The sequence below is a fragment of the Gallinula chloropus genome (genome assembly GCF_964237585.1).
Source record: "Gallinula chloropus genome assembly, chromosome: 10".
In the NCBI taxonomy this organism is placed as follows: Eukaryota; Metazoa; Chordata; class Aves; order Gruiformes; family Rallidae; genus Gallinula; species Gallinula chloropus.
In genome coordinates, this window is record NC_140095.1 from 1,586,745 (window position 1) to 1,609,583 (window position 22,839).

At 48.6% G+C, this 22,839-nt stretch overlaps 1 pseudogene across 1 annotated transcript in view; it reads left to right on the forward strand.

Annotated features, from left to right (window-relative positions):
- The window catches only part of LOC311195307 (nischarin-like), a 441,558-nt pseudogene that overhangs the window by 235,135 nt on the left and 183,584 nt on the right, over positions 1–22,839 (forward strand). Inside the window, exons 4-7 of the transcript in view lie at positions 6,952–7,000; positions 8,522–8,685; positions 10,242–10,337; positions 11,832–11,927. The product of the transcript in view is annotated as a nischarin-like (transcript). The remainder of the gene's footprint in view (positions 1–6,951; positions 7,001–8,521; positions 8,686–10,241; positions 10,338–11,831; positions 11,928–22,839) is intronic.

Below are 22,839 nucleotides of genomic sequence, written 5' to 3' on the forward strand. Positions count from 1 at the left end.
CAAAAGAAATTGGTTATTGGTAAGTAACTTTCCCTTTCTTTGTTATCAGTGCACTTTTCAACTGGGAATAACCACGACGAGATGCTGACTCTAGCTATATTGCTTTAGCATTCTTTTAGTACTGATGTAGTGTCACTTTTGAAATCATTCCAGGCTAAAATAAGCACCCAACTTCTCTGGCTTGGAAAAACTGGCTCCACCATCTTCATCTTGTACCTGAGCTGGGATTTATGTAGCTTTTGGCAAGCACAAACGAGGCTTCTCACCCAAATACCTGAACATATATTTAAGCCAATCACATGCACACATACACACATATTTGACAAATACCATTGATTTTACTGGCTCATTGTACAACAAGATATATAAAATTTGGTTTCATACCATTTTACTTCTTTTCATGCTGTGTGTATAAAAATCCACTATTTTAAAATATTTCTCACTTCAGAATATATTCTTCATGACATTTATGCTGGTCCACCTCTCCTCAGATATAATATAAACATGATAAATTTCCCATGTCCATTATTTGCAAACCTGTATAACTTGTACTAATCTTATACACTTAGCTAAAAAGTTCTGATTGAGAAAGTTGAGGTTTCTTGGGAATTGTTTTACTGCTGACCTATTGCCTAGTGAGAATCTATGCTAAGGAGTACCAGAGTGACCATCCATTTTTTGTTCATGCTGATTCAAACACTTTAATGTGCATTATTTTACTTCTAGAGCTCACTGGGGTTCAACTACCACTGTTGAACATCTAATCTGCACACTTGATGATTTCATTATCACTAATTTGTACACAACTATGACCTTCAGTTTTACATCAGTATTTTCTAATGATTAATTTTTAAAATACATTTTGTAGTTTCTAGAAGATTCTGGGAAGCAGTGATCAAAAAGGGAGTGTAAATGCTCCCATAGAAAGGCTCATCTGCTACAGCCTTTCAAAACAGTATCTCCTCCAAGTCCACAGTGTACCTACAACAGGTGCTGCACTTTGAAACTGGGAAAACATAGGTAAAATTCAGTGTATAATACATGATATTTTAAAATATTAAGCAAATCTATACTTCTTTAAGATTAAGATTTGAACATAAATGATGTCTGCAATACATTACGCATATTTGTGAGTTCTAAATGACATGTTAACAAGGCCTGAAGAACATATATATACTTATATGTGTTGGTGTAAACTATTTTGAGCAAGCAGAAATCTCTACATTGTTGACGATAACCAATCAAAACTGATCAATTCAGAGCAGAAACTGTGGTTCTGATGAAGGGATTGTCGTGGTTTCACCCCGGCTGAGAGCTGAGATCCACGCAGCTGCCTGCTCTTTAAAGGAAAAGAGGAGGGGGAGAGGTGTGTGGTGGGGGTGAGGAAAGGGAAGGGAGAAGGAAGGGGCAAATAACAACCCAAAACCAAGAAACCAAAAGCCCGTGGGTTGGGATAAGGAGAGTTTACTAGAATAGCAGAAAGGTAAAATATAACAAAGCTAACAGGACTTTAGAGCAAAATTATATGAAGCTGTTGATACCCAATGCAGTGTCTCACCCAACCCACAGCTCAGGCCGTGCCACCCAGAGCCGTCCTGGAACCTGATCATCCCCCCAAAACCGCGCATCCTGGAGCCGCCCCGCTCCTCCTCCCATCAGCCCCCCTTTATACTGAGCAGGACGTAATTGTCATGGAATACTCTCTTTGGCCAATTTGGGTCACCTGTCCTGGCTTTGTCCCCTCCTTCCTCATTAATAGAGAAATATGAAGAGCTGAGAAAGTCCTTGACTGCTTGACCGCAACTAAAAACATCAGGGTGTTATCAGCACTGTTTTCATTTTAACTCCCAAACACAGCATTCCATCCGCTGCTACAAATGAAGTGAACTCCATCCTGACTGAAACCAGGACAGGGATTTGAAAAATGGGAAATTTTAACTACAAAACTGTAGAATTTTTATATCACAGATTGTACCAGGAAGCATTGGGACAATCCAAAGGACCTGAATTTCCCTGCATGGAAATCATAAATGTCTTAAAGAATTGGGTAAAACTTGGATAGAAAAAAGGTAAAGATAAATTAATGAAGTTTAGGTGATGTCCATGTGGACATTTAGGATGGGTGACAGGTTTCTCAGACCAAACACCTCGCTTAGTATACATGAAAGCATTCCCCAAAATCTATTCTGCATTTATTCTCATTATTCTTTTATTCAAATGCCTGAATTGGAAACAGACACTCCACAGCTCTGTGCAGTAATCACTTGCAAAAACAATCATCAGAATTGCAAGAAAATGCATTTCTCCTCCAGTAACAGCTGTGGGAGAGATCAAGGATTATCCTCCTAGATTTAGACCATGTCCACACCAGCACTAGTGTGTTACTAGTTACCCAGCCCCAGCTAGGCAAGCGTTTGTGCATCTGGAGATGGCAGACTAACGCAGAGCTCAGAGTGTCAATTTATCCTGTGTGAAATGACCGGGGGAGGGAGACATAATGAACAGCTGCATTGAGCTGAGAAGCGTAGGAGAAGGTGAATGAAAAATAGGAAGATAAGGAATAAAGTGAGAAATAAGAAAGGATAGAAAATGAAAGGACTGTATTCATATGTAGAAAATGTGTGCAAAGTCACTTTCCATTAAACACAGTAAAAATGAGAAGGGACGTCATTGTCCATCTGACTCCATTTATCTGATAATCAACACTTTTTATACTCGTAATCCTGAACTCTCGTTTTAAACCCACATTAATGAGATGATCAGGCATTTCTACAACTGCCTTATGAACCTTGCCAAAGAGAACTCATTTTCTCAGATCATTTGCTGCAGTATCAGTCCATCGTCTCATCCTGACCAGACTGTCTCACCTGTTAGTATAAAATTATGCAGACAAATAAATTAAAGTGCTTTGACATTCCACTACTCTTTTTTTTTTCTTTTTTTTTTTTTTTTTTGGCTGAGGAATCTTTGGTCAGTAACCAAATCAGCAGTTTCAAAATATTAGCATTTACCCATTTTAACACAACTAAATTTTCTTTCACCAATCACATAGTTTCATATGTACCCAGGTGTGACTTGTTATGCTCTTCAACATCTTCTCATTCTGAAAATTTTTATTTGTATCTGCAAATCAAGACATTTCCTGTTACCGTCTACTTTTTAAGCAAGCACAATGAGGTTCATTTTGACCTTTTAACTCAATGAGAGTTATGCCAGGAGCAGCAGTCTTGCATGACATTTTTGGGGAGGCTTGTGTTTCAGGCATACAGGGTTTGCTACTGTTAAGCCTCAGACATCTGGTCTCCATCTCAAGTTTTAAAGCACATTACAGTAGGCTACGTGTGCCGACCCTAGCTAAAACTATGCCAGCATTTCCATAATAAAAGCTCTTATTTCCAGAGGTCCCAGCTGTACATTCAGCTGTAAAAATGCGCTAGGCTAAAATTGGATGTACAGGATTCAATGTGGAATTAATACAAATTAAAAGAACATTCCACTTGACTATTTCTGAGCTATAGCTTCTGAAAAAGTAACGGTTTGTGAGATTCCTTTTTGGCCTCTCATCTTGTAAATCAAAAAGTAATTTAACTTTTTCAAAATATTGATGTTATTACGTGATGAGACCAGTTCTGCTTCCACAGGAAGGATTCCTCTATACCTTAGACACGGGGATTTATTTTCATGTATACAAGAGGGCAGCATCTGTAGTTGTTTACCAAGAATTCAAAAATGACACACTGTCATCCTGCCTACACAGTTCACTGCTACTGATGTTTTATGCTCATCAGAATCCTACTCCTACAAAAGCAAGGATGTGTACATCAATATATAATTTTGGTTTCTTGGCAGGGAGCAGAACTCATAACGCACTCTGTCTTAAACTAGCTGTGGAAACCTTGTTGCTTTTACTTTATTCCTTGTGCTTTGTGCTGTTCTTTTACTTCATTTAGAATAAAGGTAGAAATAATACTAAATAATAGATTAAATTCTGACAGGTCTTCCTATTTCTCCCTAGTTTTATCTCTTTAATTCCATGAAGCTCTCCTAGGCCCATCCTTAACGATCCCATGTAACATGCCTTGCCTGTGTCTTCTACAACCTTGAAGCATACAGTTCTCTTCCACTCAAGCATATTGTAAGGGCTCAGAGGATGTGTCTGTGTGCTCTTTTGCAGACTGGCATGATTGATCTGTCTCAAACACAAGCTGTGTGACAGCACCCCAGTAGTACTTACCAGCTTGAGCCTACTGATTTGTGGCTGATTCAGGGAGCCTCTCACCTCTATCTACCAAGTATCTCATCATCATAACCAGATTGGCATGGAGATGGATGTTCCTTTTGCATCTTGAAAGCCTCCAGTTATGAGGACTCTGACACGTCCCTGGGAAGGTTGGTCAAGTAAATCACTGTAAAGAAATGTATTTCTTGCATTGAACTAAAACATCTCTTGGTGTAACTTCCACCCCCATGTGACTGCTTGTGAAGAGAGAGCCTGCATCCTATTTTCAGTCACCTGTTAAGTACTTTCCTGAGAAAGAAAGGTCCATCAAGCTAAAGTATGATATCTAAGCTCTGGATCAGCGCAACACTGACAGGAAGGAACCTCAACTTTCACCCATGGCAGTGTGCACTTAGAGCCCAGAAAGCCAACTGTCCCCTGGGCTGCTTCACAAGAAGTGTGACCAGCAGGTCAAGGGAGGGGATTCTGCCCCTCAGATCTGGAGTGACGCCCCCTGCAATGCTGCATCCAGCTCAGTGGTCCCCAGCACAAGACAGGCGTGGAGCCCTTGGAGCAAGGCCAGAGAAGGCTGGAGCACCTCTGCTATGGAGGCAGGCTGAGAGAGTTGGGCTGGTTCAGCCTGCAGAAGAGAAGGCTCTGGGGAGACCTTATAGCGGCCTTCCAGTCCCTGAAGGGGCTACAGGGAAGCTGGAGAGGGACTGGTGACAAGGGCAGGGAGGGACAGGACAAGGGAGAATGTTCTTAAGCTGGAGGAGGGGAGAGTTAAATTGGGTATTATGGGAAAAAAAATCATCTTCCCAGGGACAGTGATGAGGCCCTGGCACAGGGTGCCCAGAGAAGCTGGGGCTGCCCCTGGATCCCTGGCAGGGTTCAAGGCCGGGTTGGATGGGGCTTTGGGCACCCTGGGCTGGTGGGGGGTTTCCCTGCCCATGGCAAGGGGTTAGAACCAGATGGGCTTTAAGGTCCTTTCCAGCCCAAAGCTGCCTGGGATTCTGTGATTATTTTTTTTCTTGTCTATTCTTATTTGTAGCATTTCCAGTAGGGATTATTTAATCTTATTCCCTAGGTTAATGGAACTAAACTGGTGTAGAAATAACCACAGTAAATACACTACAAGTGCTTTGCAGCCTTTGTGTTCCAGGGGAAAGCTGTGTCTGGCTTGGCAAAGAGCAGCAGTTGGATGTGACAGCAGTGTACAACCTTATTGTTGCTTTGGTGTTGAACAGGGGTATGCAGTGATATGGGGGTGCTTACTTCCTTGCAGTGTCTTATACTTTGTCATCTTAGATTTGGTTTCTTAACTTCCAGATAGAAGGTTTTAAAAGAAAATAATTGAGTACCCAGAAGCTGCTGTTCAGAGACACCTGCAAACAATGGATTTCTGTGGGATTGGTGCATATAAGAGAGCGAAGACAGAGGCCTCTTGTAGGTCTGACAGAGGACTAGAGCTCCTTTTCTGTGGGCTACAATACTCCACGTCATGACCTTGTTTCGATTATAAAGGTAGGAAAATTCTGCTGTGTCCCCCAGATGATGAAGGGAACACAGAGCCTGGGTTTCAGTCAGATCTCTGCATGCCAGGTGAGTGTAACTGGCTTTATCCAATAACAGAACTGTTGGATTTTGTTCGGAATGCAGCTTCGAGCTGCTTCTCCAAACTGTTCCTCCTCAGTGAGTGGGGTTTCAGTTATACTAAGAATGTGCTTGTCTGAAATGTTTGCCTCATCAGATGAGCTGAACTGTGCTGCAGATGGCCCATGGATTTATTTCCTTGTCATGAATCATGAGGGGTTTGTCAGTGAAGTAAACTCATCAAATACTCATTTCGTGATGATCTGTAATGCCTGTTTGTCCTTTGCAGCTACCTTAAAATGAGATGTGTGTGCCTAAACTATCACAGATAGTTTTTTGTTCTTCTTGTGAGCCTTAGAGAGAGCTCTTGGAAGAGCTCAGAACTATTTCTGGACTTCTACAGAGCATTTGCCTTTTGTGAAGTATGGGAAATACCTGTACCGACCTTTGTGCTCCTTTAGATTGAAAAATAACAAATTCCCACAGGGAGAATTTTCCAGACTTTTTCTTTTCCTCCTGGAGCTGTCAGTGTGTAGAAAGGGGGTTGAGCACTGTGTAGGTCCAGAAGGGCAGAGAAGATAGAGGATGGTGAACAGGGACTTTGAATTATTCTTCAGCAAGGAGGTTAAGTCCAGAAGACTAATTTTTACAGATCTCTTCTTCCCTGTAGACTTGTTAATCTAAAGTTATCAGTGTATTAGTGATGCTCTAAGGAAATGTTGAGTGCTTAATTGTCCTGGTTTTGGCCAGGACATTCATGCATTAGGTTAGTCTAATGTTCAAATTTGAAGAAAACTGTACTGGTAATAGTTTCTTTAAAACCAGGCTTTGTTTGGCATTGGGCTGATGATGGTCAGTAAGAATTGCTCTAGTTGCTGTTGCCCTTTTTGGAAACATGCAGTGTGTGATTATTTAAATGTAGTTCAGTATCTTCCATCTTGGAAACGAAAAACCTATGAAATGAAATAATTTGATGAAGTATTTTCAAGTTACAAAGAGAATCTATAAGATGTGATGAGAGTTGATTTCTATTTTTAAAAGTCCTGTACCACAGCAAAAAAGGGAGACTTATTTTGGCCAAGGATGCACTTTGAACTGTAAGTGTGTAACACTTCATTGCAATGGTTTAATCTTTGCAGGAGATCAATGGGATCACTGCTGCACTGGCTGAAGAGCTCTTCCACAAAGGTAAAGAACCTGCAAGAATTTAACTGGGGATGGTTCCCTCCATGTGCATGCATGTGTATACCTGTGAGATTTAATCTCCAGACCATGAGATCTGAGCCTTTCACATCAGACCGAGACTTGTTCTTCCTCTTCACCTTTTTCTGCTGTTTGTGCTTTGATCCAAGCTGTATTTGAGGAGGAACTGTCACAGAAGCACAGCTGCTTTTGGAAATAAATCAGAAATTGATGAATTCCTTGGTATGTTTTAGTGCAACCAGTCAGGAAGTTTGTGTCATTTCAGTGAGCCTTGATAGAGTGTGTTGAATGCATCACTTCACCTGTCTTAATGTTGTTCTTCCAGAATTCAGGAAACATGAGACCTTCTGGTCAGTTAATGAAAGGATGTGCTTTTCTGAGGCTGACAGCTGACAATGAAATGCACTACTGCAACATCTCTAAGTGGCTCACCAGGAGCAGGAGGCGTGTGAAATGATTAACCCATGTTGAGGGACAGGCTGAATGCTGTGCTGTGATTCTGGCTGGCTGAGGTGATAGGTGAAGCGTGGTTCAGATTGTTCTGGCACAAAATTAACTTTAGGTGAAGCCACTTCAGAGGGGGCACTCAGCAAATTGTGGAACACTTTAAGGAAGGTCCTGAAGAACTGTTCCCTGACTCTGTAGTGCCTGTAGCCTCACTAGTGCCAAAATCATTGATGTCTGACCGCTGTATGTGAGTGGAACCTTGTGGTGATGTGCAGCTGGACTCTGGGACTTGCTCCCACTGAAGCCAAAGGGAGTTTTACTCTTTGGAGAACTCTGCTTATCAGGAAAGCCGATGCTCTCCTGTCTGTCAGGTCAAACTGGTGTCCTTAAAAGGAAGAGGAGGAAGATGTTAATTCCACGTGTGCATGTATTCTGACTGCTGTAATCCACATTTGCTCTTGGGATGCTGTCAGAGGAGGCTTTTGGATGCTGTTTCCTAGTGTTCCTGGAAAGAAATGGGATTGTAAAAATGTTGCCAGATAATGCATTTCCTGCCCTGGGAGCTTGCTCTGGTGGTAGTGTGGTGAAAGTCCTCAGACTGTCCAAGAAAATGCTGCAGCTTTGCACATCAGCAGCTTAGCAAAGGATGTCAGGTTTGTCTGTTAGATGGTAGGTGCTGCTTTTTCTGGTTAGAATAAGTCTGAGCTGCTATTGAACTTAGGGATATCTCAAAGTTTAGCAATTTCTATGTTGTATAAATGAACTTTGGTTCCAGCCCTGTTAAGAGGGAAATTTGCCATTAGTTGCGTTGGGAGCTTAAGGCTTGAATGCAGAGAGTGCCTGTTTGAACACTTGGATTATTCTGGTGTTAAAGAAAATTTATCTGAATTCAGTGCTTCTACTTTAGAAGCAAAAAGGACATTGTCTTGGTGCCTTAATCATGAGCTTAGAATATAAATGACAGAGATGAAATCGCTGACATTAGGTTTTGCAGGTACCATTTGCTCTTTGGTAACTGGGGCAGCGTTGTGTTCGATACCATCATCCTGTGTTTTTCAGGAGAGCAGCTCTGAATGGCTGGAGAAGTCTTCAACATCAGACCCTTGCAGCTATATGCTGTCACTCTACAGTTGCTGCAGGGGAAGCCTACGTGTGCTAATGGAGATGCCAAAACTGATCTAGGTCATATTCTAGATTTTACCTGTCGACCCCAGTATTTCAAGGTGAGCCATGTTTGCACAAGTACTGTTGGTGTTTCTGCCAGAGTGATGGGATTCTTGGCATGCTTCTGGAGCCTAGTTAGAATGCACAAGATCTTTACTGGCAGTAAACACCTGTAAGCATTTAGAGCTGGGTGTTAAACAGGTGCTTATTCTACCAACCTTCAACATAGTTCTCTAAGGAAGACATTGATTCTGCCATGTGATGACATCTCTTCAGCGGTGCCCTCTAGGGTTTCTGTGACAGAGCCTTACTGGGTGCTGATAGGCAGGAAGGAGGCAGGAAATATTCATTTCAGCCTTGCATTCTTTGACAACACTATGGCTAGGCCAGTGCATAGAGATGCATACATGTATGTGTGTGTAAGTCCTGTCCCCTTTCTCACCTTTAACTGTATTGGAAAGTTTAAAAAACCCCAAACCAAACTAACAAAACCATCAGTTTTAGAGATGAGTGGCCCAGAATTTCCAGGAAAAATGCCATTACAGAACAAATGTAAAATGGCCTCAGAGAACTTTTGTCTGGAACCAGTTTGATGTTTTGTTCTTCTACCAAATCAGTGAATTACAAAGACTTGTGCTGAGTAGCTTTTTTAACACTGCTTGCTACAGGTCAGTGTCTTTTCAGCCCTTTTATTACATGAAGAATTTCCTTGTAACTGTGTGGTATGTTCAAAGATGAAACGAAGCAGTGGTTTGGGTAAGGTGCACTGGAGGGCTTGGAAAGTTTAGAAAGCAAAACCACAGCTCTACTGTTATTCCTGTGGATCTTCAGTTGCCTTTGCCATCCTCTGTGTGTAGAACCTGTTGTTCAGAGGATTCTCTGGGTGGAGAAGAACATATGATTTAGAAAAATATTATATAGAGCATATTATTTAGAAAAATACTTGAGAGTTTCTGGCCCTTCTGAAAGCTTGTGTGTGGGAGCCTTCAGAGTTTATAAGATATATGTAAGACCAAAAAAAAAACCCCAAACCTTAAGAGATTTCTCCCAAAATTTTATTCACAGCAACCAGAACTGCAACCACCTGCCTTTTGCACTGGTGCCATGTGCTCTGGCCAGAATGCTATGGGCACATGGGAAAACTAGATGCCTTTTTATGAGATGGTCTAATGCTTTCTTCAAATCCATCTTGTCAGTGCCTTGGACTTCATCCCCTGGGCTGGAATTGAAGACAGTTCTGTCCTGGAGGATCCAGGTGTTTCAGGGAAGCTGGTTTAGTGAGTGCCACTCTGGCTTGATCAGCTGTGGATGAAGCCTTGCTCAGTCTTGTCTGTGGGATTTGAGTGCCCCATGTGCTACAAAATACAAGCACCAGGTGGCAGCTTAAGTTCAGTGCCTCAAGTTCAGAGCACTTAGCTGGAGTGTAACTGATGGTTTGGGTTTTCTCTGCTGAAGAGTTAATCTGCGAGTTTCCTGTATCATCCCGTGTTTGACAAAGGGGTTGGAGCTGTGGCTGTCCCAGCTGCTGTACTTGTGCTCTTGCCCGTGCACAGCTGTCTGAAGTGAGCACAGGTTGGGTTGTGTACACTGACTGTTCTTCCTTGTTGATGACCAGGTCACTGGAACAGGGGGACCTTTTGGAACCAGTAAGATTCAGGAGCATCTGTTGCCATTTGACCTGTCAATTTTCAAATCTCTTCATCAAACAGAGGTACAACTAAGCTACTGCCTGTAATTTGAGGGGCTCTGTAAATGCCAGGTCTGGTGCATGTCTCTCAGGCTTGGCAATTGCTTTGCTTTGGTGCTGGGGTTGGGGCATGCAGTGTTCAGGAGGAGTGTTTTATTTGGGAAACAGTGTGGGGTTTTTCTCAGGACTTGGCAATATGGATGCCAGATGTAAATATTCAGAAGAGCTTGTGCATGTCTTCCCAAAGGATGTGTGTCATTTCCAGTGTATGCAGAAGCTACCCCAGGGTGGCTTTCTGTCCCTGTGAAGCTCCAACAGATGGGTTCTAATGGGAGCTCTTATTACAAAGTACTTCTTGTTTGGGAAGCAGCAGGGATTTCTGAAGTGATGTGAATTTGCTTGAGAAGGTTCACTTGAGTGCAGCGCTTCTGGCTTGAGAATTTGCGGCATTTTTTCGTTGCTCTGCTCTCAGTGTGGATCACAGGGCTTCCACTGGGAGTGTTCAAAACCTCTTTCATCTTTCCAGAGTGGGAATGCCTGGTTGTGTCACACAGCCCTTACCCTGTGTTCCCTTCTGTTGGGTTCAGGACCTTTTGTTGGACATGCCTGCTGTCTCACTGATAGGAGAGGCTGTGCTGGTTCAGAGCTGCAGTGCAGTCCCCAAGTCAGGGACTTGCTGACATCTTAGCGTGGGAAGGAAACTTCAGTGGGCTGGTGCTGGGAGTGTGTCTAGCATGGATAATTTCAGGAGTAGCTTTGCTTAGTGTGGGGAGAATAAAAAAGGTTTTTGTTTTGAAGACTTTTGTGCCTGTGGGTTCCTGAAAAGTTCTGGATGGGCTGGCAGCAGACCTGCATTTTCATCTCATCGTAACTGCTGCCCAAAACCAAACAGTGGTGATCTGGAGAGGTGCTTCCAGGGGCAGCAGGAGTTCTCTGGGAACTGGTTGTTGTTGCACAATGTGCCCAGAGAAGGACCCATTTGCTAGACAGAGGTTGAGTCACATTGAACTGCCGAAAAGACTTTTATAATGTCAAACTTAGTCTGTGTAATGAGCTCATTGGTGTATGAACTGCTGAGCTGGGCATCTCCCCTCCCCCGGACAGTTGTTGTTTATTCTTTGCAGTAAAGAAGGTGGGATACAGCAGTAACTGTGTTTGCAGGTCGAGCTGCACAGCTTGAGGTACCCACCTCTGCGGTTGGTGACAGTCAAACACTGCGCCCTGTTCAACTGCCTGGGCGGTTGAACCTGGGGGAATGCCCAGGGAGGGTAGAAAGTGCCTAGAGAAGATGTTTTGTGCAAAGAAATATTTGGGAATTAGTTTTTCTGTAGTTGTGCCCCTAATTTCTTGCTGTAGCTTTACCAAATGTTGGGCTGTCTGACCTGATAGTCCCAGATTTGAAGGCAGTGCTGTAACTACTTTCCGGACCGGGAGGGAATCCGTCCTTGAAGCTTTCAGTTGCCTCTGCTGTGTCCCGTGTTTGTTCTGCCATTTCTGACTGTCATGTTTTTCCAATAGCTCAGTCATTGTGGGGGGAAGCTTCTCAAAGGGCTGACCTCATCCAAACATGCTCTGGCCACAATGAGTGTTCGGTTTTCGGCAACATGGATGAAGGTGAGAGGGAGTTTCTGATGGGCGTTCGAAGCGCATGCGAGAATCGCGCCTGTGGTGGGGGAATCCCCATGTGGAGCCCTGGTCCTTTTCTGTCCTGCCTGTTGCAGGTTCTGCTCTTAAAGCTGGGAAGCAGAAAGGGTTTGCTGGCCTCTCAGAACAGACTTGAAGTGATGAGATGTGTCCCTTCACAGGGATGTTTCTGATGCTTTGATTGGAATGTGCTTCTGTTACTCCTCGAGAGCTGAATGTGTGTGGCTTCTTCTCTGGGCTGTGATTTGGCAAGGGTGTGAGGAGCGTACCTTTCACAGTCCCTCTCTTCCTTCCCATTCTCCAGCCTGGGTTGGCTGTCAGTGTTTGGGACTCCCTCCCTGTGGATCTAAAATAATTCTGACACACTCAGCTCCTGCTTTAAGACCTTTAATCTGGGTGATGATAAGGCTTAGGGATCTTTCTTCCATAAGGTCATTTGGATTGCTTGTGAAACAATGGGCTTTCACCGAAGATGCAGGTACCATATTTTTAGGGTGCTTGTCTTTAACAGGAAATCCTGGTGCCAGAGGCCTCTGAGTTTGATCAGTGGGAGCCAGAGGATGCAACTTCAAGCTGTCCAGTGACAGCAGTTATCCCAACTTGGAGAACATTAACAACCTTGGATATGAGTCACAACAGCATCTCTCAAATTGATGATTCAGTGGTAAGAAATCTTTCTTCATTTGTGTGTGGGGGGAAAGGATGGCTGGTCTTCTGTGGCACATGACTCAGCAGGGATTTTGCAATTTCTTCATGTATCTCTCTTCTGAAAGATTTCCCCTTGCACTGTCCGTGCTTGAGCTCCACAAGGTAATGATGTGGAGATCAATGCACTGCTCAGCTTACTCTGATTTTTAGTTCTGTAATCTTTATCCAGGGTTCTGTGTAATACAGACAGGCCTGTTTGAGCTGGAAAGGCCTCTTAATGAGTTTGATCTGTAGTTAGTGGGGCTAAACTGGGGGCAACTTGCTTGTCTTCAGTGAGAACCCAGGTTTCAAATGCAAACGTGACCGTGCTCATCAGAGTAATCTGGTTCTCTCACGAGCAGGTGTCTGCACTCTGGCTGCACTAGAATGGGTGCAGAACGCTTTTTACTGCTGAAAGCTGAGAAGAGGGTCTGTGCCTTGGAAAGTTCCTGCCCTTTGCCTGTTAGTTGTTAGTTGGTTGGTGAAGGAAGTACAGCCAGGTTTCTAAGCTAAAACGCATTTAACATGTGCACCTTTTCCCTTCTAGAAATTAATTCCCAAGATCGAGTTCCTGGACCTGAGTCACAATGGGGTGTCTCTGGTAGAAAACTTACAGGTAAGGGATGCTTTTGAAGGTGATGTTTGCCAGGCTGCCCAGGACCTTCCAAGACAGAATCCTTTTGCTAAAGGATTTTGCCACTCATCTAGCAGAGAAGAGTTTAAGCCCAAATAGCTTCCTAGCATCAAGCCCTCGTAAGGGTGCATTTCTTACTTGCCAACACCGACATGCAACACGTAGTTCTTCACTAAATTCAGTCTTTGCTGGCTGTGTCAATGGCTTGGGAAAAATAGAGTCGAGGAAGTTCCCTTTCCTGCAGGCTTAATCCTGTGTAATGAGCAAGTTCATGTTGTGTTTGTCAGCTGGGCAGCATCCAGCATGAGCAAATGGACAAGCCTTTGATATGGTTCAATTTTAGCAAATTGGTGTGTGACCTGGATTTTCTGTGCTCTCGTAGCATCTTTACAACCTTGTTCACCTGGACTTATCCTACAACAAGCTGACATCGCTCGAAGGTGTTCACACAAGACTGGGAAACATCAAAACTCTGAATCTAGCAGGAAATCAGCTGGAAAGGCTGTGTGGTCTTAACAAACTGTACTCTTTCTTTAGTCAACTTGGATCTGAGCAACAACAAAGTCAAACAGGTAACTACTGATTTTAGTGTCAGATTGCTTTAGAACACAAGTGATTTCTGTTAGAGGGTGAAAGTGCAAATAAAGTGGCTGGAGAGAATTTTTTTTCCTGGTTACTGTTTGTATGTAATTTAGTCAAGAAATGCTTAGACTGTGGTGGTGTTCTCATTTAGCCAATCTGTGTATTCATCCTTTTACTGAAAAACTTTCAGATTGATGAAGTAAAAAATACAGGAAACCTCCCGTGCTTAGAGAAGGTGGTGTTATCCAGCAACCCACTGAGCATCATCCCTGACTATGGGACCAAAGTACTGGCTCAGTTTGGGGACAGGGCTTCAGAGGTATGTAAGAACAGCTTTTTCTTTCTAAAGCCTGGTAAGGAAAGTTGTGTGAATGCTCTACAAGCCTGAGGAGTTTTTAGTGGGGGTTGGAGTACATCTGTAGGGAATGGAACCATGTATACGCTGCTGGGTGTGCTCCTCAGATCTAAGGGAGAGCTTGCCCTGCTTTCACTGGGTAACAGGGTGTTCCTGTTGGAAGGTGCCTGTGCCCGTGGGGTGTGGAGCTTCCCAAGCCCTTCTGAGTTTGCATTCAAGTCATGAGGTCTGACGTGGTCATTACCTTGTTTACAGGGTTACAGACATGCACAGCATCTGCATCAAACTATTTATTTATGACATAAGTAACAATAAGTTACAGAGCTGCCTTGTTTTCTGTATTTCTGGATGTTTTTAACATTTTTAGGTCTGTCTGGATAACACTATCACCACAGAAAAGGAACCAGACACAGTGGAAGTGCTGAAAGCCATTCAGAAAGCCAAGGAGGTGAAACACAAACTGAGCAGCTCTGATAAAAAGGTGAGTTGGGTGCTGTGAGAGCAGAACGTGCTGGGTACAAAAGAAGCCTGTGAGTCCTCTCCAGATTGGCTTTGAGCAGAATTCCTTAAACTCACTTCTCATGGAAGTGTGTGCAGTGTTTGTGCTTTACTGCAGTGTGAGGTTTGAACATCACCTCTTTCTCCTATTTAGATTTCAATGCAGTTTCAGGATGTTCCTTTTTCTGCTGGCTTTGGCTAGAGGAAGTGAGAGGAAAAGAGAAAATGGCCTAATGGTACTCCTGCTAAAGGAGCTGCTTGCAGTGCACGGTGGGGCAGGCAGGAGGCACTTGAGGCTCTGACATCGCTCGGAGGGTGCTGGAACTGGTGGGAAGCAGAAAGTGGGGAGCGCCGAGTGTCAGAGCCTGTGGCTTGCGGTTTGCATGTGGGTGCCAGGCTGTGCGGAGAGCCGGGCCGGGCGTCAGGAGACGCCGGCAAGGCAGTGAGCTGGTTCAACTGGGCTCTGAGCTGTCACCAAGCGGCATCTCCCCCACGCCCGTGCCGCCCGTTTCCCCGGTCCCGGGGCAGGAGTGAGCGGGTAGTAACTCCCCGGCGAGGTGCGGCGCTTGGTCAGCTCTGCCCGGGGCTGGCCGGGCCCGCAGGCCGGGCTGGCCGGGCGCTGCCGCAGGGGCCTCGCTCGCGTCCCGCCGTTGCCACGGGAACGTGTGTGTCCGGTGCTTCATTGCCAACGGCAGCAGCCCGGCTGGCAGCCACGCTCCGGCGTGTGAGTATCCCCACGCCCCCCGGGAGCGGGAGGGGGGAGATTCCGGTGCCAAGGCCGTGTTTTTGGGGCGGTGGCCGCGTTCCGGAGGTGCGGCCTCGGGAGGGGCGGGGGCGGGCGGAGCGCCGGGGCTGGGGGCGCTGACGTCGGGAGCTGTGGCTGTAAATTCACAGCACTGTGAAGCTCTGGCAGGCCCTTGGAAGGGAGCCTGGTCCTCCTTGCCCGCCTCGCCGTCAGCTGAGAGCTTGAGTTTATGAAAAGCAGGAAGGGGAAGGTGTAACACGAGGCTCCTGTTAATTATCTCTGCCGTGGTGGAGCTTTTACAATAAATTGTGGGATGGCAGTACCGAAGCGATAAAAAGACAAGAGGGGCTGGAGTATAAAGGTGCCAGGTGAGGCTTCCTGGGGAGCAAGGCTTGATTTAGAAAGCTCTCAGCCACTTAGTGGTGGGCTGCAGGGGCAAGAGATTAGTCCTGGAAATTCTGCTTCTCCTTTCCTGGCTCCCGTGAGATGCTGTTTATATGGTAATTACAGCTAAGCAGGTGATTTCTAAGCAAGAAACGTGGTCCTGCTACTTAAGCCTGAACAGGGCAAGATGATTTAGGTGAAGAAAAGTGTTCAGGAGCATCCTGGTTCTCCCAGCAAAGTGTAATAGGAAGGCAAATGAACCGGTTACTCTGGAGAGAGGTGCCTTATAGCTGCTGAAGGAGGAGGATTTCCTGTGTATAGTGAAGCAGGATTCAGCCACCTGTCCGCGCTCCTGCTAGAGGAGCTGCTTGCAGTGCACGGTGGGGCAGGCAGGAGGCACTTGAGGCTCTAACATCGCTCGGAGGGTGCTGGAACTGGTGGGAAGCAGAAAGTGGGAAGTGCTGAGTGTCAGAGCCTGTGGCTTGTGGTTTGCATGTGGGTGCCAGGCTGTGCGGAGAGCCGGGCCGGGGGTCAGGAGACGCCGGCAAGGCAGTGAGCTGGTTGAACTGGGCTCTGAGCTGTCACCAAGCGGCATCTCCCCCACGCCTGTGCCGCCCGTTTCCCCGGTCCCGGGGCAGGAGTGAGCGGGTAGTAACTCCCCGGCGAGGTGCGGTGCTTGGTCAGCTCTGCCCGGGGCTGGCCGGGCCCGCAGGCCGGGCTGGCCGGGCGCTGCCGCAGGGGCCTCGCTCGCGTCCCGCCGTTGCCACGGGAACGTGTGTGTCCGGTGCTTCATTGCCAGCGGCAGCAGCCCGGCTGGTGGCCGCGCTCCGGTGTGTGAGTATCCCCACGCCCCCCGGGAGCGGGAGGGGGGAGATTCCGGTGCCAAGGCCGTGTTTTTGGGGCGGTGGCCGCGTTTTTGGGGCGGTGGCCGCGGGAGGGGCAGGGGCGGGCGGAGCGCCGGAGCTGGGGGCGCTGACGTCGGGAGCTGTGGCTGTAAATTCACAGCACTGTGAAGCTCTGGCAGGCCCTTGGAAGGGAGCCTGGTCCGCCTTGCCCACCTCGCCGCCAGCTGAGAGCTTGAGTTTATGAAAAGCAGGAAGGGGAAGGTGTAACACGAGGCTCCTGTTAATTATCTCTGCTGTGGTGGAGCTTTTACAATAAATTGTGGGATGGCAGTACCGAAGCGATAAAAAGACAAGAGGGGCTGGAGTATAAAGGTGCCAGGTGAGGCTTCCTGGGGAGCAAGGCTTGATTTAGAAAGCTCTCAGCCACTTAGTGGTGGGCTGAAGGGGCAAGAGATTAGTCCTGGAAATTCTGCTTCTCCTTTCCTGGCTCCCATGAGATGCTGTTTATATGGTAATTGCAGCTAAGCAGGTGATTTCTAAGGAAGAAACGTGATCCTGCTACTTAAGCCTGAACAGGGCAAGATGATTTAGGTGAAGAAAAGTGTTCAGGAGCATCCTGATTCTCCCTTTTAGCAGATCTCCTCTCTGGCTCTCCCAGCAAAGTGTAATAGAAAGGCAAATGAACCGGTTACTCTGGAGAGAGGTGCCTTATTGCTGCTGAAGGGGGAGCATTTAGTGTGTTCAGTGAAGCACGATTCAGCCACCCGTCTGCGCTCCTGCAAGAGGAGCTGCTTGCAGTGTAGGGTGGGGCAGGCAGGAGGCACTTGAGGCTCTGACATCGCTTGGAGGGTGCTGGAGCTGCTGGGAAGCAGAACGTGGGGACTGCTGAGTGTCAGAGCCCGTTGCTTGCGGTTTGCATGTGGGTGCCAGGCTGTGCGGAGAGCCGGGCTGGGGGTCAGGAGATGCCGGCCAGGCAACGAGCTGGTTGAACTGGGCTCTGAGCTGTCACCAAGCGGCATCTCCCCCGCGCCCGTGCCGCCGGTTTCCCCGGTCCCGGGGCAGGAGCGAGCGGGTAGTAACTCCCCGGCGAGGTGCGGCGCTGGGTCAGCTCTGCCCGGGGCTGGCCGGGCGCTGCCGCACGGGCCTCGCTCGCGTCCCGCCGTTGCCACGGGAACGTGTGTGTCCGGTGCTTCATTGCCAGCGGCAGCAGCCCGGCTGGTGGCCGCGCTCCGGCGTGTGAGTGTCCCCACGCCCCCTCGGGAGCGGGAGGGGGGAGATTCCGGTGCCCAAGGCCGTGTTTTTGGGGCGGTGGCCGCGTTCCGGAGGTGCGGCCTCGGGAGGGGCGGGGGCGGGCGGAGCGCCGGGGCTGGGGGCTGGAGCGGTTGGGGTGAGTGGCACAGCGTGCCCGGGGTGGGGGTGTGGGGTGTGAGCTGGGTCCCGCCCGAACTGTGTCAGGCCGTGGTGCTCACCCTGCTGCCGGGTAGGCTTCCCTGCAAGGAGGCGCTGTGTTTGGGAGGGAGGGAGGGCGGGATTTCAGGGGCGGGGCTGCCTAAGGAGCCAAGGGGGGGCTCTCGTGCCGGGCTAGAGGAGGCGGCAGCATTTTGTGTCGGGGCCTGTCCCCTCCTGCTGCACCCCCCCCTCCAGCTGCCCCGCTGTGCTCCCCATCAGAGCAGACTTCCCAGGCCAAGGTCTGCCCCCCCATGGGATGCAGCTGTGGCCGCATCCAGGCCCTGGGGCAGGAGTGGAGGGGATGGAGGCTGCTGGTGCTGCCCTCCTCTTCTTGTTCACGGGCTTTTGGGTGTTTGGACCTTAAACCTCAGTGTTGCAACGTGTAAATGAGGGTGTCAGTGCCTGAAGGGTGGGAAGGAAGTGGGTGAAGTGTCTTTGACACCTCAGGGTTACTGCAGTGCTGAGTAGGACAGCAGTAAGCCAGGAAATAGGGCCTGTTGTCTGTTCTGGCAGCCAGGAATGTGTGTGTGTGCTGGGTAAGTGGGTAAGAGGCTGGAGCCTGCCCAGGTGAGGCTGGGGGTGATGCTCCTGCTGCTGCTTTTGGCTGTTTGCCTGTCTCCAGTTTGGTATCTTTTCAATTCAACTGCCGTTTGTTTTGCCAGAGATTCAAACTCCCTTGGGAGAACTGGGCAGGGATGCGCGGAACTCTTGTTGAGAAGGTGTTTGCAGGTTGAGATTAGAAGAGTTTGACTTGGATTGGGGTTTGCGGGAGCATTTTGGGTGAGCTGGGTGATAGCAGAGCTCTGTGGGTGACAGCAGTGGTCAGGATGTGGACACAGCACAGCTGTGCACCGTGAATTGATGCTGCTGTGGGCCCAAGCGTTTGCTTTGGGTAGGGTATGATACTGCCCATGGAAACAGCCTGATAGCCTGTGTCTGCCTATGAGTTCCATGAGCTTTGGCTCAGATCTTGACAGGAGCCACTACAGAATGGCAGTGCTTGGCTGTGTGTGATGGAGATGGAGAGGTGGTTGTCAGGCTGTTGACTGGGCCATGGACCTAAAAGCCGGCCATGGAGCGGTCAACCCGCATTCCTTGTGGGGGGTGGGGGGGTGCTGGAGAAGAACTGCCGTTAGGATCAAGTCTTTAGCAGCCCTGCTTGCACAGACGTGGTGTTTGTGTTTGAGCTGATTGCTGTTGTTCCTTTAATGGCTTCATGGTTTTCTTTCTGCTGTTACAGCCTCGAATGCCTGTAGAGAGCCTCGAGTGTGAGTGTTAATAAGTGAAAATTAGGGCCCTTGTTCTCCTGGGAGAAATGCTCTTGGGGGCTGTGGGAATTTCATGCCTGGAAGGAGTCATATTTGCTGGATAATTTCTGTAGCTCAAACCAACTGACTGAGCCTGGAGACTCTAGTTCTTCATCAGAGCATTGAACTCCGTGCTGCGTTAGTTAGAAACAGGGCAAAGCTCCTGGCACGGGGGGTGGGCGTTGGGCTGGCGAAGTGGGAAGGGGTCTGGTCTGATCTTGTTCACGCTCGGGGCAGCCGCGGTCCCTGGGCTGGAGGTTGGTGTAATAACCCTGAGCAGGTGATAAGGTCGGGCACAAAGTCACCTGGGGTCAGCTGCTCTTCCTGGATTTTCAAAGTCCCATTGTTGCTCCTTCCAGATTAGCTGAGACATGGCTACCAAAAACGTTCGTCGATCTAGTGAGCTTTCTACAGTATTACAACGGAGAGTAGTAACAGCTCCAAAGAAGAAGTATGTAAATGTAAGTACCTGCTGTGGCCAGATAGGAGCTGTGGTAAGGCTGGAAACCTGCCCTGTGTCCCTGCTCTGCCTGCCCCTCCTGTTTAGCCACACTGTGAAGGTACACACCACCACCCCATCTCTTTGCTGCCATACTTGTGTTGGAGGTGGCCATCAAGGTGCAGTGGGAGATGGAATGTGGGCTGAAAGTCCAGAGTCTTGTCTGAATGTGCTGCTGGAACCCAGTTAATGGGATGTCCTGGGCAGTGCACTGGAGTAGCTGAAGCATTGGGGTGCTTCTACCCATCCTCTTGGTGAGGGCAGCAGTATCTTCTGTCATGGAAGCATCCTTGCAGGCGCTGCTCTGACCATCCCTGCCCTCCCAGCAGCTGGGGATGTGGTGGGGCTGCTCAGACTCTGCCTGAAGACTTGAGAGACGTGTCCAGTCCCAGCTAGAATGGGGTCCAAACCAGTTCTGTCATGAGTGTCATCCTGGGTTGAGCGCAGATCCAGCCCTTGAAACAGCTGTGGAGTTGGGGCAGTTCCTCCTTCCCATCCATGAACGTGGGGCAGTTCCTCCTCCCCATCCATGAATGTGCCTTTTGCTGGCCAAGGCTCCCTTTCCTGGAGATAACCTCATGGAGGAGGTATCTCTGTATGCTTCTGTGGAGGGGGCTGTGAGGCCAGAACAGAGAGAAAACAAGGGCTAATTAAAACGGTAACTAAAGCTTGGACCCAGCCAGCTCCACCTCGGTCTTGGCACAGCGCTGCTTTTCTGCTCTCCTGTGATTCAGCCGGCAGTGACATCTCCACACGCCGGCTGGTTGTGAGCATTGTGCAAGGATGGAGTTAGGGGGTTTCTGATGACTCCTCCCCACTCCTTTCAAAGGTCACTGCCTGAATCCTGCAAGGCTAAAGGGGAAACAAATGCCCGAAGAGCAGAAATCCTCAAACGTGTCACATCAGAGGACGAAGGAGAAGCGCAGGGGACAGAGCCGCTTGGTTAGAGCGCGTGTTCCGCTCTCCATCATTCAGTGACTGATGTTAAATATTTCAGCGGGGAACTTTGGGGACTTCCAGGACTATCCTAATGGCTGTGGTGACAAATGGTTTATCAGTGGTGCTTGAACAAGAAAAGCCTTTCTGAAGAGAGGTGTTTCTGCAGCTCTTGTTGGTGTTTTGTGTTTCAGTGGACACCCTCTGCCTTCCTGGAGAAGTCTGTCACCAAGGCGCAGAGGCTGGCCAGCACCCGGGAGCTGAGGCGGTCCCGGATTCTCCCGCCTCTAGATACGAGTGAAAGCTCCTGTGATGAGGTAGACCTTTTCCTGCCCTTTTCCTTGCCGTTTGATGTGATGTTTGAAGGAGGTGTGTGCTGGTGGCAGGCTTGCCCCCAGCTTCTCTAAATACCTCGGTGACAAGGTCCTGCTGTCCTTTGAAACCGCTGCTGCTGGTCCAGTTCCTTCTGTTGGGGAAAAGGGAAAACATATTTCCCCCCGGGACGATGTTGAAGCGACATCTGGTGCTAAGCCAGGATCAATAACCCCCGACCAAGTTCTGCTGGAGTTGAGTTGCTATCACCAGAGGGATGGTACTGGGGGAAGGCTGGGGTGGGACACAAGGGCAGGCTCTTGCCATTTTCTATCCTCCCTCTGAACTAACCTCCTCCTTCCTTGCTTTGGTGTAGTCACAGCAAACCCTCAGGGCCGTGACACCCTCAGCAGTGGCAGAGTCGACCTTGGAAGGCCGTAGACCCTGCGGTACCTGCTCAGGGCTTAATGAAGCCGGAAGGAGGAGCGTGAGCCTTCAGAAGGGTGTGAGGGTTGCAGGCTTCAGGGTCTTGCCAGGGAAGTCCCCATGGGCAGAGTGGGGGATGGGATGTGTTTTATCTGGAGTAACACTTGCTTGGATGGGTGCTTAAAGCTGCTGCTTCCACAGGACCAGTGGGTATGACACTGCCCAGACAGGGGGTTACTGGCGAGGACAGTGAGAGACCCGTAAGGAACGGGTGAGGGATTGCCTGGGACAGCACGGGAGGTTGGGAACGTGTCAGATGAGTGCAGGCAGAACTGGCAGCGAGCTGCAGCTACTGGCTGCAGTGTCACCATGGTGTCTGAGGACAAGTGGGAGACCTGCCTCTGTCTTTCGGGTGGGCACAGTGCAGCTGGAAGAGGGGAGACAAGGCTGGGAGGACTTATCTCTGAGGAATGCCTCTGCCTGGGGGACAGGGCAATGGCTGTCTGGCTCCTTGCTGAATCAGCCCAGGGCTGAGAATAGCATGCTTGGCTCTGGTAGGGCTGTCCCCGTGCCTCCCGCCTGTGGGCCTGAGAGCACCAGCTTCAGGAAGGCACCCAGTCACTTCTGGAAACTTCAGAGGCGTTAGCAAGGCATCGGCTGTGCCACAGTGTGCAGCAGAGAGAGCAGAGCTGTCCCCTGCCTCCCCCAGGTGCTGGGCTGAGGTGAAAGGGAAGTCAGAGGTTAGATGTGCAGCGAGAGCTCTCAGGGCCTGGGAGGAGCTGGAAGAGGCTGCGCCGAGGGCAGGGCTGGAATTGTTGGTGCCCTTCAGTACCTGTCAGGGATCTGTCAGGAATAGCTTGGGTATGGAGCAGAGGCGGCTCGGGGCTGGGGAGGTGGATCAGCTTTTGGAGGGTTGGTGTCCCCAATCTTGTCCTTGAGATGCTGTGGAAAGGGGTGGGAAATCTCTGCCCCCCTTGATGTTAAAACAGTCATCTCGGTAAGGAGTTGTGAGGGCCTGGGACAGGCTGCCAGGGAGGGGGTTGAGTCGCCGTCCCGGGGTGTGTTTGAAAAAAGGGCAGATCAGGTACTATGGGATATGGTTTAGCACAGGACAGGATCAGTTGGACTCGATGATCTTAAAGGTCTTCTCCAACCTTGTGATTCTGTGATTTCACCAACGGCTGGTGGCAAAGTCCATCCAACAGTGTACCTGAGCATCCCCC